The sequence below is a fragment of the Bombina bombina genome, chromosome 2 (assembly GCF_027579735.1).
Source record: "Bombina bombina isolate aBomBom1 chromosome 2, aBomBom1.pri, whole genome shotgun sequence".
NCBI classification, from domain to species: domain Eukaryota; kingdom Metazoa; phylum Chordata; class Amphibia; order Anura; family Bombinatoridae; genus Bombina; species Bombina bombina.
This window is the reverse complement of record NC_069500.1, coordinates 43,849,910-43,862,760: the sequence shown is the minus strand read 5'-3', so window position 1 is coordinate 43,862,760 and position 12,851 is coordinate 43,849,910. Positions and strand designations below refer to the sequence as shown.

The 12,851-nt window shown below is 36.3% G+C and overlaps 1 protein-coding gene across 1 annotated transcript in view; it reads left to right on the top strand.

Moving 5' to 3' along the window:
* Positions 1 to 12,851, top strand: part of CELF4 (CUGBP Elav-like family member 4) — a 1,552,143-nt gene that overhangs the window by 1,131,408 nt on the left and 407,884 nt on the right.

The following is a 12,851-nucleotide window of genomic DNA, read 5'->3' as shown; positions in this document are numbered from 1 at the left end:
AAAAGATACAAGCTCCCAAAATAAGATCCCTAAAAACTCAAAAAAGATAGATATGATGGTAAGAGGGAGTGCCAAAACAGCTAAAGTATCTACATATGCTAAAATATTGAGGTAAAAAATATATATAGTAAAAAAGCATTTATTACAAAAATTAACTATAATAGGGTACCCTATACACAAATAAAAACAATGGTTAGGAGTAATTCCTCGAGAAAAGTATCCTCAAAATGATGAGGAAAAGTTATAACCAGTGGTAGCTGAAGCTGTAAATAAGTGTCCAAAAAATAAGTGTCCAACAGATAATGTTCAATGGATGTGAGTGTTCTCTGTGAGTATCCTCTGAAAATGTCCAATGTGTCCAAAATAAAGATTCCTAATGAGGTGAATTCTAATTTAGTGATATTCAGTGATCCCAAATATATATATATATAAGGTTCCAGAAGGTATTGCACTCCTATGCACAAAATAACAACTGCCGGGTGCATATGTCAAAAAAATAATACAAAAGTTCCAGAAAAGACAGCACTCACCGGTGTTTAGCAAAGTAAAAATTAGCTTTTAATTTTTCATTTAAAAAAACAACAATGCAATCTCCCTTTGTTTTTTTAAAGGAAATATTAAAAGCTAATTTTTACTTTACTAAACATCGGTGAGTGCTGTCTTTTCTTGAACTTATATATCTCTCTCTCTCTCTTTCTCTCTCTCTCTCTCTCTCTCTCTCTCTCTCTCTCTCTCTCTCTCTCTATATATATATATATATATATATATATATATATATATATATATATATATATATATATATAATAAAAAATAAAAATATACATAAATGGTGGACCAAAAATTGAAGAGCCAAAAATTGATGAACCAAGAATCCAATATAGTTGATACCTGTAAAAACAGAATTCACATATTGCAATACTGATAAAATAATATAGAAACTAATAGGAATAAGCTTACCCTATTTATAGACTCGAGCAGTGACTGTCTAAATCGACGCATTTCGGCCCCACCATGGGCCTTTTTCAAGAAATTTCAGTAGCTCTCATCCTATTGGCTGATTTGAACAGCCAATAGTATTTCAGAAGCTCGCCTTCTATTGGCTGATTTGAATTTAACACTCAAATCAGCCAATACGAATGCAAGGGACGCCATCTTGAATCACATCCCTTGCATTGAAGCTTCAGTTTACTGCAGCGACCATAAGAAGAGGAGCTCTGCGTCAAATGGGTTCAGGATGGACCCGCTCCTCGCCGCAAGGATTAAGATAGAAGATGCCACTTGGATAAAGACTTTGCTGCCTGGATGGATGAAGGCATCACCGCCTAGATAAAGACTTTTCCGCCTGGATGTCGGGACTTCAGCACTGTAAGTGGATCTTAGTGTTAGGATTTTTTTTATTTTTTTGGGTGGGATTTTATTTTAGATTAGGGTTTGGGCTTGTAAAAGAACTAAATGCCCTTTTAAGGCCCTTTTTTTTGGTAATTTAGAACTTTGTAATAATGTTTAATTGTATATTTAAATAATTTTAGTAGTGTTAGGTTTTAAATATGTAATTTAGTTTATTTAATTGGTAGTTTAATTTAATTTTAGTATAATAGTTAGGGTAGGTTAATTTAAATTTAAATTTAAATTAGTTTATTTTAATTCTACAGGTAAGTTTTAATTAATATTAAGATATGATCTTGTAAGTTTAATTAAAAGTTAAGGGGTTGTTAGGTTTAGGGCTTAATAGCTTAATTTAGTTTTTGGCAATGTGGGGGGCTGACGGTTTTGGGGTTAATAGGTTTAGTTAGTGGTGGTGATGTGGGAGGCCAGAGGTTTAGGGGTTAATAAGTTTATTTAGTGGCGGCTGTGGAGGGGAGTGGCGGGATAGGGGTTAATACATTTTATTTGTGTCGGTGATGTCGGGGGAGCCAGATTAGGGGTGTTTAGACTCAGGTTTATGTTAGGGTGTTATGTGTAAGCGTAACTTGTTTTCTACCATAGAAATTAATGTGATATGCTTCATTCTCTTGCAGCATCGAACATAAGCTTTCATTGCTTTCATACTCCCGTTGATTTCTATGGCATCCGCGGCCTCAAGGGTGGAGGTAGCCGCGAGCGTACCTGTTAAATGTTTGATAAATTGGGAAAAGTGTCAAATAGAGTTGAATGTGTATTCGGAACATCTGTAATGATGTAAGCATCGATCTGCGTCGGATTGAGATCGCGGGATCGTATGTTACGTCAGAAATTTCAACATTTGCCAATCTTGACACTTTGATAACTAGGTCGGATCAATCTCGCAACAATTACGATGCGGAATTCCAGCGTATTTTCGGTTGACGCTTTCATAAATTTACCCCACAGTCTTAGCTCTTAGCTGTTATACATTGTTATAGCTTAATGCATGGTTACCCTTAAACGGACATCCACAAGATAGTATGTGAAATAAAAAATTAAAATAAAAATAAAATTGAAACTAATACAGCAGAATCATTTGTATATTTCTTATTAATGTTCATTGACTAAGGAATCTGCTACTAATGATTGTTGGCTTATAAGTACTTCCTATTAATGTTTATTGACTAACAGGTACGTCCTACTAATATTATTTGGCTTATAAGATACAAATGCTTATTGAACCATGAGCCAATAAGCATTAACAGGAAATTCACACTTGATACTGAGGTATCAGTGTCAATTCAAATTTAAAGATACAGTTTGAGATTTAAAATAAAAAGTTTCAAAATGTGTAACAAACAACTTTGCAGTTTACTTTTATTATTTATTTTGCCCCATTTTGCTGAATTTTACGAGTTGTCCAATTCTGAAAACTAGAAGAGCACGTGTCAGGTTTCACAAGCCTAACCCTGCCATGTACACCTTTCCCTAATTAGCTTACGCAGAGTTGATCAGATACGGAATGGCAAATCAATGGGTATTTTGCTAACATAATGGTAGTAGATAAACAATGCTTTATGGGATTTCACAGTACTGGCGTTTTCTATTCAGTAACATGTCCTGATCCAAACAAGGCAAGTGCTAGGTGGAATCTAGCTATTGAAAAAACATTCTAAGAGTAGTTTAAGAGGCTCTAGCATCTGTACTTTGGATAGAGCGGGTGCTCTAAATACTTCACAAAAAAATACTTCTACAGGGTGTGCAGTAAAATTTGTGTTGGATATCGCTCAAGCGCTAAGCAGATGATGCACAGGAAGTGGAGTTCTTCATGAAGTTGCTATATTGTTTGAATAACGGTCAGGTCTCAATAAGCGCTACGTTTTACAGCAGTATTTTGGATTGCACTTGAGCACAACAACACTATTGCAGGCTTAGCTCCTCTCTGGGCTCAGCTGTCAACACGGAACTAAAGTAATCTATTACAGATATTTGACCTTATTTTTAAGGAATAGAATGAATACTGGTTAAATATTGCTAAGTGATCTCCTTAAGTAATGTTTGTGTTGACGGTTTTACAACTGCAAGGGACAGAACATTTCACAATGGTAAGCATTATGTGAAGTGTTAATTGCCTGTGATAGATAACTAAAGTTTAGTATATTTTTTTTATATTTTTCAGTAGTGTATGTAGAGCTGTATTTACACTGCCAGAGTTCTTGGGCACAAGATAACTACATTTTAAAAAATACTTTACCCTGCAATTCCACAAATCTCTTTGTATGCTTAAAATGACACTAAACACTTAGGGCTAGATATTTGCTCTCCACCTAGTAATACCAGCACACTTAAATGTGCACTGGTATCAGGGCCGCCACTAGAAATTTTGGGGCCCATTACTTAACCATTGATCAGGTCAAGATTGGTCAAAATGTCCAAAAAATGAACAGACAATGGACACACACACACACAAACTCAAACACAAACTTGCACATACACCCAAGGAAACACCAACAGAGAGTATTACAAGTTAGGTGTAATGTGAATGCCACCTCACGTTTACATTTCACAGAAGCTTTGCGCTCACAAGAACGTTCTTACATAGGCTCCAATGAGACACGGCATTAGATCTAGCGATGGGCAGCAAATTTAAATATATATGTATATGAATATATACATATATAATTATTAGTTTATGTGTGTATACACATATAAACACATAAATATATATGCTTAAAAGCATATACATATATATTTACAAGGAACAGACCGTCTCCATAGCCCGCACTGTAAAGATACTTTTCAATGCCGTTTTTTGTCTAACACCTCACTCTCGCCAACTTTAACCCCTCATAACTGCTTCTTGCAATTTTGCTGTTTTTTTAATAAAAATGCTAGATTTTTTTTTTAATTAAGAACTACACTACACTGTATTTTTTGGGCAATTGGGGTACATTTTAAAAATTAACCAGAGATCAGATCCCTGGTAAACTTTCGGAGCACTAATTGCTGCCGTGAGCTAATTGCGCTCCTGTAAACTTGCAAATTTTCCCATTTACGGGCGTACGATAAATTAGCTTGCAATCTAGCCCTAAATACATTTTATGCACCTCCCTATAATCATGGGCGCTGCCATTATGGAACCTAAGTTACACTGCAGGTATCTGCAAGAGAGTTACTGCACATGTGCGAACAGATCAGCACTGGAATGTAGGGAAAGACAGATTTCAATATGGCAGCACACATGAGGGAGATGAGGAATAACCTCAATACTATGCTCATAAAATGTATTTAGTGTTTAATGTCCCTTTAAGAGTCTATACATACTACAGTACAGTTTCTGATTGACTGTACTATGCAGCCAAATGTATAGAACTCTATCAAGAAATATGAGCAATAGAACAGGAGACAAAGAACAACACTTTCTTGAATCACAGTGTCTTCTGTATTGATAAAGAGACAATCAATATATCATAGAAGACACCAGTTGTGACCTAGAACTCTTATGTGTTTTGCAAGTGTGTAAAATGATCACTTGAGCAGTTTTATCATTTGACCAATCAGAAGAAGGGCCCTGTGACCACAGGTACCTTTAGGCAGTTATCAGAATAAAATAATGTAAAATCTGTCCCTGTAAGTATAGCTACTTTATCAGCCAATAGACAATTGGTTATTATAAATAATCTCTCTTGTAACTAATCAATAATTTAAAAGATTAGGGACTTATTTATGAAAGGCCTGTCGGACATGATCCGACATTGCGGATCATGTCCGACAGACCTCACTGAATGCGGAGAGCAATACGCTCTTCGCATTCAGCATTGCACCAGCAGTTCTTGTGAACTGCTGGTGCAACGCGGCCCCCTGCAGATTTGCGGCCGCTAGCAGGGGGTGTCAATCAACCCGATCATATTCGATCGGGTTGAATTGCGGCGATGGTGTTTCAGAAACTGGTTTTTCTTGCGAGCCTGAAGGCTCACCAGAAACACTGGGCTTCAAACTTCATACAAAGCTTGATAGATATGCCCCATGGTCTCTTAATGGTAAAGGATTTGTTTAAAAATCTAAACATTGAGAGAATGATACATAGTCAATTGCAGACTTTGTATTCTTTAAAACTAGTTGGCCCCTTACATTGAAGCCCCTTACATTTCATGATTCCATACTATTAACTCCTTCCTCACTGCAAGATGTACTGGTTGTCCTGTATAGATGAGAAACACATGACATGACAATATTAAAAGATAAAGACTAGGTCGGATGGTCAGATTTGAGGACCATTTATCTCATATTCTCCGATCTGGCGAGATTATCTAGACATCTCACCAGTACTGTGAAATCCCATAAAGCATTGTTTATCAACTCCAATCTTTAAAACCCCTAACAAGTCAGATTTTCATTATATTTTATCAAGATCATAGGTGAAATAATTAGCTGATCAGTAACCATGGTTACTGACCTGCTCTCACCCATTAGCTGATTATTTCACCTGTGCTCTAGCTAAAATATCATGAAATTCTGGCCTGGCGTAAAGAAAACACTGCTTTAAAGACTTTTAGAACAACATTTTTAGTTTCACTGCTATGCAGTGTTCTGGTTGTGAAGACAAGACAAATACATTACATTATAATGCTCAAAAAAATCCCCCAAAGACTTTCTATCCATGCAGGCGACTGTTTGATCATCAGGCCGATAAGAGATGAGAACAATCTTAGCTTTTCTAGTTCTTGGTTAGCAGCACACGTGTCCATTTTTTGTTTTATGTTTTTCTGGGATTAGTTTAAGCAACAATCCTCTTTGTTTTCACACAATACAGATCTGCTCTGTACACAAAATACTCCACGCGCCAGGACTCCTGCAGCTCAGAGCATGGTGCCATGCTGTAATTCTGCCAACGTCTCTGCTAGAGACAAAGTACCCCACCCTTGCACTCTCCCAAACCCACTAAATTTACAAAGGAAAAGGGAGAGTGCAAATACCATATATGTTCATTGTGTGCTACTAATCATCCCTGCATATAAAATAATAGCTGTATAACTCACACAGCGCTCCAGCGCAGGTGAGGTATGGAGCCTAGATTACACAGGGGACAGATAAACCCCACTTACTATATAGTGGGATTAAAGCATGAGATTCAGGCCAGCCGTGGCACAAGCATCATATACACTTCACTCTGTAAGATACTGGTGACTAGTATAGCAATAGGAGGGCAGGATTTGTTGTTTAAATTATCAGAATCCAGCATTTGAAATAGAACATAATGGGACACTTTATTTCTTCATTGTCACAATTTATAGGAGCGCAACAAAATTAATTTACAGTAAGGATCAGAGCTGGGGTTAACCCATTGAATACTAGCTTATTAATCATGCAATATTTGAACATTCTGGGCCAGATTACAAGTGGAGTGCTATTACCGCTCCTGCTCAAGGGTTAACTGCTCTATACGTAAGCTTTTTGCGCATGTCGGGTTGTGCTTGTATTACAAGTTAAAAATAAAATGTTTTCGCTCGCACGCTAACCTGATGCGTGTAAAAAGCCAAACTTAGAATATCACGCACGAATTCCCCTATAAAAGTCAATGGAGTAAAAAAGTGTGTGGGGGGGGGGAATACCCTACTTGTGCACAAACTCAATCCCACATTTTCAAGTGCGCTAACCTGACATGAAACTATGAATATTTTACATTCCAATGTTCTTCACATAGCAGACTATGTTCTATTTATTCATAAATACATATTTATATATAATTTTGGTAAAATTCTGTATATATTTATATCTAAATATATAGATGATTATATATAGGTATAGATATATACATATATATAGGAATATCTATTTAAAAATACATAGAACATATTCTGCTATGTGCAGAACATTGGGATGTGAAATATTTACACTAAATACATAGTTAAAACCTTTATTAAATATGAATATTGCATTAGTATGTTTTTTTAATTTTTTTTTATCTATTTAATTGCATAGGGCTCCAATGCAGTATTATATACTGTATGTACACATCCTGCCTCAGCCCAACAGTAAAAGTAAAGATTGTACAGCAAATGCTGATGCCGATCATGGGTTACGGGGATGTAGTATACGCACCTGCACCGCAAACTCATCTTAATAAACTTAATACACTGTATAACTCGTTCTGCCGCTTTGTGCTACAATGTAACTACAGGACCCACCATTGTGACATGCTAAAAGAACTAAACTGGCTGTCGCTGGAATCCAGACGCACCCTCCATCTTTCCTGCCTTGTGTTTAAGAGCCTTTCTGGGAAGCTCCCACCCTACCTGAGCAGAATGCTCTCCCTGGCTATTCCCACCTCCTATAACCTCCAATCCAGTACCAGCACATTATTTAGTCTGCCTCAATACAAAAAGAAAGCAGCTCGATCCTCCTTTTCCTACAGAGCACCACAATTATGGAACGACCTCCCGCACACTTTCAAACCTTCCTCAAGCCTAAAATCCTTTAAGAGATCCCTCTCTGCATATCTCAAAACACAATGCACCTCTCATGGTTGATTATATATTTCCTACCTGTTCTATGTTAAATTTTGCATATATTATGTATTAATATTGTTTCTGTATTTTATTGTACCCTATTGTATCAATGCAATGTTTTGTGGACCCAGAACATACTTGAAAACGAGAGAAATCTCAATGTATCCTTCCTGGTAAAATATTTTTATAAATAAATAAATAATATGTCTATATATGTGTACACATGTATTTATGTATTTATATGTGTAATATGTCTGTCAATACATATATACACATAAAAATATATAAATACATATATATATATGCACAAACACACACACATATATATATATATATATATATATGTATAAACACACACATACATATATATGTATATACATATATATACATACATATTTAGACATGTTTATATATAAAAATATCTATCTCTATTGTAGTCCTTTTTTTTCTAATACCTGAGACCTCATACCTTTGAGCCCTTATAACTTTTGTGTGCAATGTATTTTTTAATCATTTTAATTAGATAGTTATTATTAGTGTAACTGCATTTTGTAATGCTTTTTTTTTATGTGTTTTGTGACGCTTTTTTGTTTCTTGAAACAATAACCTAGAGCTTTGAAGACCCGCTAACGCAACACGTGCTAACTTAAATTTTGCTCAAGTGATCACGTTTACTTTTAACTTGTAATATGAGAAACCCCTTTTCACTTGTATGAAACAGTTAACGCTCCACTCGTAATCTAGCCCCCTGTATTTCAATATTTTACACGCCATTGCTTGATTCATGGCAACATCTCAAACGATATAGGAAGTAATTGATTTGTAAAAACTCTCATACAGAGACATAGAAATCTGATGTTTGAAAGGTACCCAGATAACGCACAAAATCTATACTCTATATGAAATGATTATTCATTTTCTGAGATGTAAATTTTGTCCACTCAAACAGTTTTTCTCAATTCTGTCTGATAAAACAAACCTGTATTTGACATTCAATCTGAGAATGATTCTATTACATGACCATAATGCATCTGTCATTTTTTGTTCAGCTTTTTTATAAGCTGAGATATGCAATAGATTCTGTGGCAGGCGAAATGCGTAGACCTGCAGCAAACTCAATTGATTTAAATTGTAAAGCAAATATCAGCAGATCAATATATTGCTACAGAAATCCTCTGAAACATGTAATACCCTACAGACAGCATATAATATGGGTAATGTTCATATCTTTGACTTTCCTTTTGTCATAGTAGCATTATTTGACCATGGAGGGGCCAAGCTGTATTGAAACTGTCTAAAACTGATCTGTATCATTGTGTCAAGCAGAAGTTATGATTTATCATCCATATACATTGTTATTTAAAGAATGCACATGGGATTTTTGACACACTGTAAAAACTACATTTATTTTATGGGGTAGATTTATGAATAGGACGAAGCGGACATGATTCGCTTTAGCAAATCATGTCAGCTGGACCTTGCTAAATGCTGATGCATACGCTGTCAGCATTTAGCATTGCACAAGCATTTCTGGTGAAATAATTGTGCAATGCTGCCCCCTGCTCAATGGCAGCCAATTTGCCGCTAGCAGGAGCCGTCAATCACCCTGATCGTATCAGATCGGGACGATTTCAGTCCGCCACCTAAAAGGCTTCTTAACTTTAGTTTACGGAGGACCTGAAATGATGGGGCTCGGAAGCAGCATCCGCTGCTTAATAAATGGCGCCCTATATGTTAATATATTCAAGTTAAACAATATTTGATTTCACGTTATGTTATGAACAAATAACAAACTCATAAAATAGACATTGCAATGTAATCACACAATTCTGTAATTTGTTATAGCATTTTCTAATTATATGAATGTTCATTGATAACTATGTAGCAGGATAAGCCCATAGTTAAACTTGTGTATCCGGCTCTCTCCTGTAATGGTCCTGAGCAGGGCACAGCCAGTGATTGGCTGTTATGTATGTAAATCACTCCTGATTGGCTCACAGGTTGTGTACATTTAATTAAACAATGAACTCGGGCAAGTAGCCAGTGGTGGTTCTATATAGGTGCTGACTGGTGCTATGCGCCTCCAAACACATGTGAAGCACCCCCATCGAGCTGTGAAGGGCTCCGTATATTATGAGGGCTCTGTTTTTAACCTCCTTTGTTAGCGTCCTCAATTAACCCCCCCAAAAAAAATATTAAGTTCTAGAACTGCCACTGCAAGTAGCTGATACGAGTTAATTGTATTCAAGCTACAAAAATGCCCTTTCAAATGGCCTGGGCTCTCTATATCTGCCATCCCTATGAGAAGTTGATTTCTTCTGCTATCTCTTGCTTTTCTACAGCCGATTCTGCATAGATGGCGGTTTCTTAAGGATCTCTTTCAAATGACAAAAACATAGACATTAATGAATATTTTGTAACCATAAAATGTTCTAACAAATTGGGGTATTTTTTATTATTTCATTAGAAAGGGGTTAAACCTGTTCAGCAATCTCTTTATGGCACGTTTGTGGCCGGCAGTCCTGTTTCCAAATGTAATTGTGTAATCGGGAGTGTGATTGTTCTCTTCAGGCAGATGGTGAACTGGGCCTTTCATCTCTTGCTATATTCATTAGAAAAGATGGCTGCAGATCAAATCTTAAAAGAGACCATTATTTTGTACTGGGGACTCTGGGGCTGTATCCAGGAATCAGAGCAGCTCCTTGTACCACAGTGGGTCATTTAAACGCGGCTGCACTACTCGCTTCTTGGCACCCAAATAGGGTCTTTAAAAGTGTAAGGCTGAAGAATAGCTACAGGGAATAGTCAATAGCATGTGCTAAATAATATTGGCTTAATAACAGCTGCCCAGTTGTGTGCATGGCGTTACTTAACTGGGCAAAGAGGCACTGGGGTTAGAAGGTACCACACATAAGTAGTCACATAAAAATGAGCACTTACTCTCTCTCAGAAGCATTTTAAAGGACACAAACATTTTAAAGGGTAACTCTTTTGCACATGTTCCTACTCTTATGATCCTCAAATGTTTTATTTAATAATTATATTACACATTATTGATACATGAGCCCTCAATTTATCCCTGGCCGCCAGTTGTAAAGCTGGAGTACGGCTACCCACAGCTGGACTTGTGTGTTTGTGTATATAAGTGTGTGAGTGAATGTGTGTGCTTGAGTGTATATATTTATGTGTGTGCATGTGTGTGTTTGCATAAGTGTGTGTGTGTGCTTGAGTGTATATATTTATGTGTGTGCATGTGTGTGTTTGCATAAGTGTGTGTGTGTGCTTGAGTGTATATATTTATGTGTGTGCATAAGTGTGTGTTTGCATAAGTGTGTGTGTTTGCATAAGTGTGTGTGTGTGCTTGAGTGTATATATTTATGTGTGTGCATAAGTGTGTGTTTGCATAAGTGTGTGTGTTTGCATAAGTGTGTGTGTGTGCTTGAGTGTATATATTTATGTGTGTGCATAAGTGTGTGTTTGCATAAGTGTGTGTGTTTGCATAAGTGTGTGTGTGCATGTGTGTATATATTTATGTGTGTGCATAAGTGTGTGTGTTTGCATAAGTGTGTGTGTGCATATGTGTGTGTGTATAAGTGAGTGTGTGTATATATTTAAGTGTGTATGTGTGTGTGCATGAGTTTGTGTGCCCCTGTGTGTATATGTGTGTGTGTATGTATGTGTGTGTGCTTGTGCATGTGTGTGTGTGCGCACATAAGTGAGTGAGTGAGTGTGTGCATGCATAAGTAAATGAGTGTGTGCATGCATAAGTGAGTGTGTGTGTGCTTGAGTGTGTGTGTGCATGAGTGTGTGTGTGGGTTAGCATGTAAGTGTGTGTATGTGTGTGTATATATTTATATATATTTATGTGTGTGTGTGAGTTTGTGTGTGCATGAGTGTTTGTGGGTTTGCATCATCATGTAGGTGTGTGTATGTGTGTGTAAGTGTGTGTTTGCGACTTTGCGTGCATGCATGTGTGTGTATGTCTATGTGTGAGTATATACAATTCATATTAAAATGTTTCACACTATAAACAATATGTTCCTAATAAGGAGTTGCACACAAACCTGCAATTCCTAATTCATTTTAAACTCAAAATAATGTAACCTATTTATCCAAAAAATATGTTTGATGCTTGAATAATACTCTTCTTATATGTGTAATAGAAATATTTTGTGTTTAATAACATTTAAGAAAGTGTGGACGGGATCATGCAAATTAGTGTATACAGTTTGTTGACTCCCTGATTCTAAAACCATTTACCGTGGTGTCCCTGTATTGTATGTGTGAGGTACAGAGGGACACAACACATGCACGCACACATTCACAGCTCTTATTGTACATATAAAATTTCAAAGATAGATAGCGCTGGTCTTGGTATTGTGCTATGGATATGTAGATATCTTCTAATTTTCTGGTGGCAAAAGGAAACAGACTTGTTGTGTATATAAACACCAATTAATAAGGGTGCAATAAACTCACTCCATAAAATGTATGATGTCTGCTCATCTATAGATGACCTCACAGTTAGCTTGAAACCAAGGATGGACTCCAATAATATCAATCCAGATTGCTAAAAGCAAGTAAGAGCTCCAATCAGGTGTGTGTAGGATTACTTAAAATTACAAATAGGAACTTACTCCATCAAATCTGGAATTCCAGCAATGTCACAGCAAAGAAGCAATTCATTACTCCAAAGGTGGTAAAAAAAGTATTTTAATAGCTCAACGCGTTTCAACTTATGCAACCGTCTTTTTCAAGAGCAAATTTAAAACAAGTAAAAACAGTTGAAAGAATTTGTATGCTATGACACTTATTGCCGGTTTAAATACAGATGGTACAGGTTCCAATTTCCTGTGGGAAAACAGGAAATTGGATTCACATAAAAATATTTAGAACAACTTAAAAAATCGCATAAAAACATTGTATATTTAGCTATAGTCGCTTCATAGTATAGCAAGT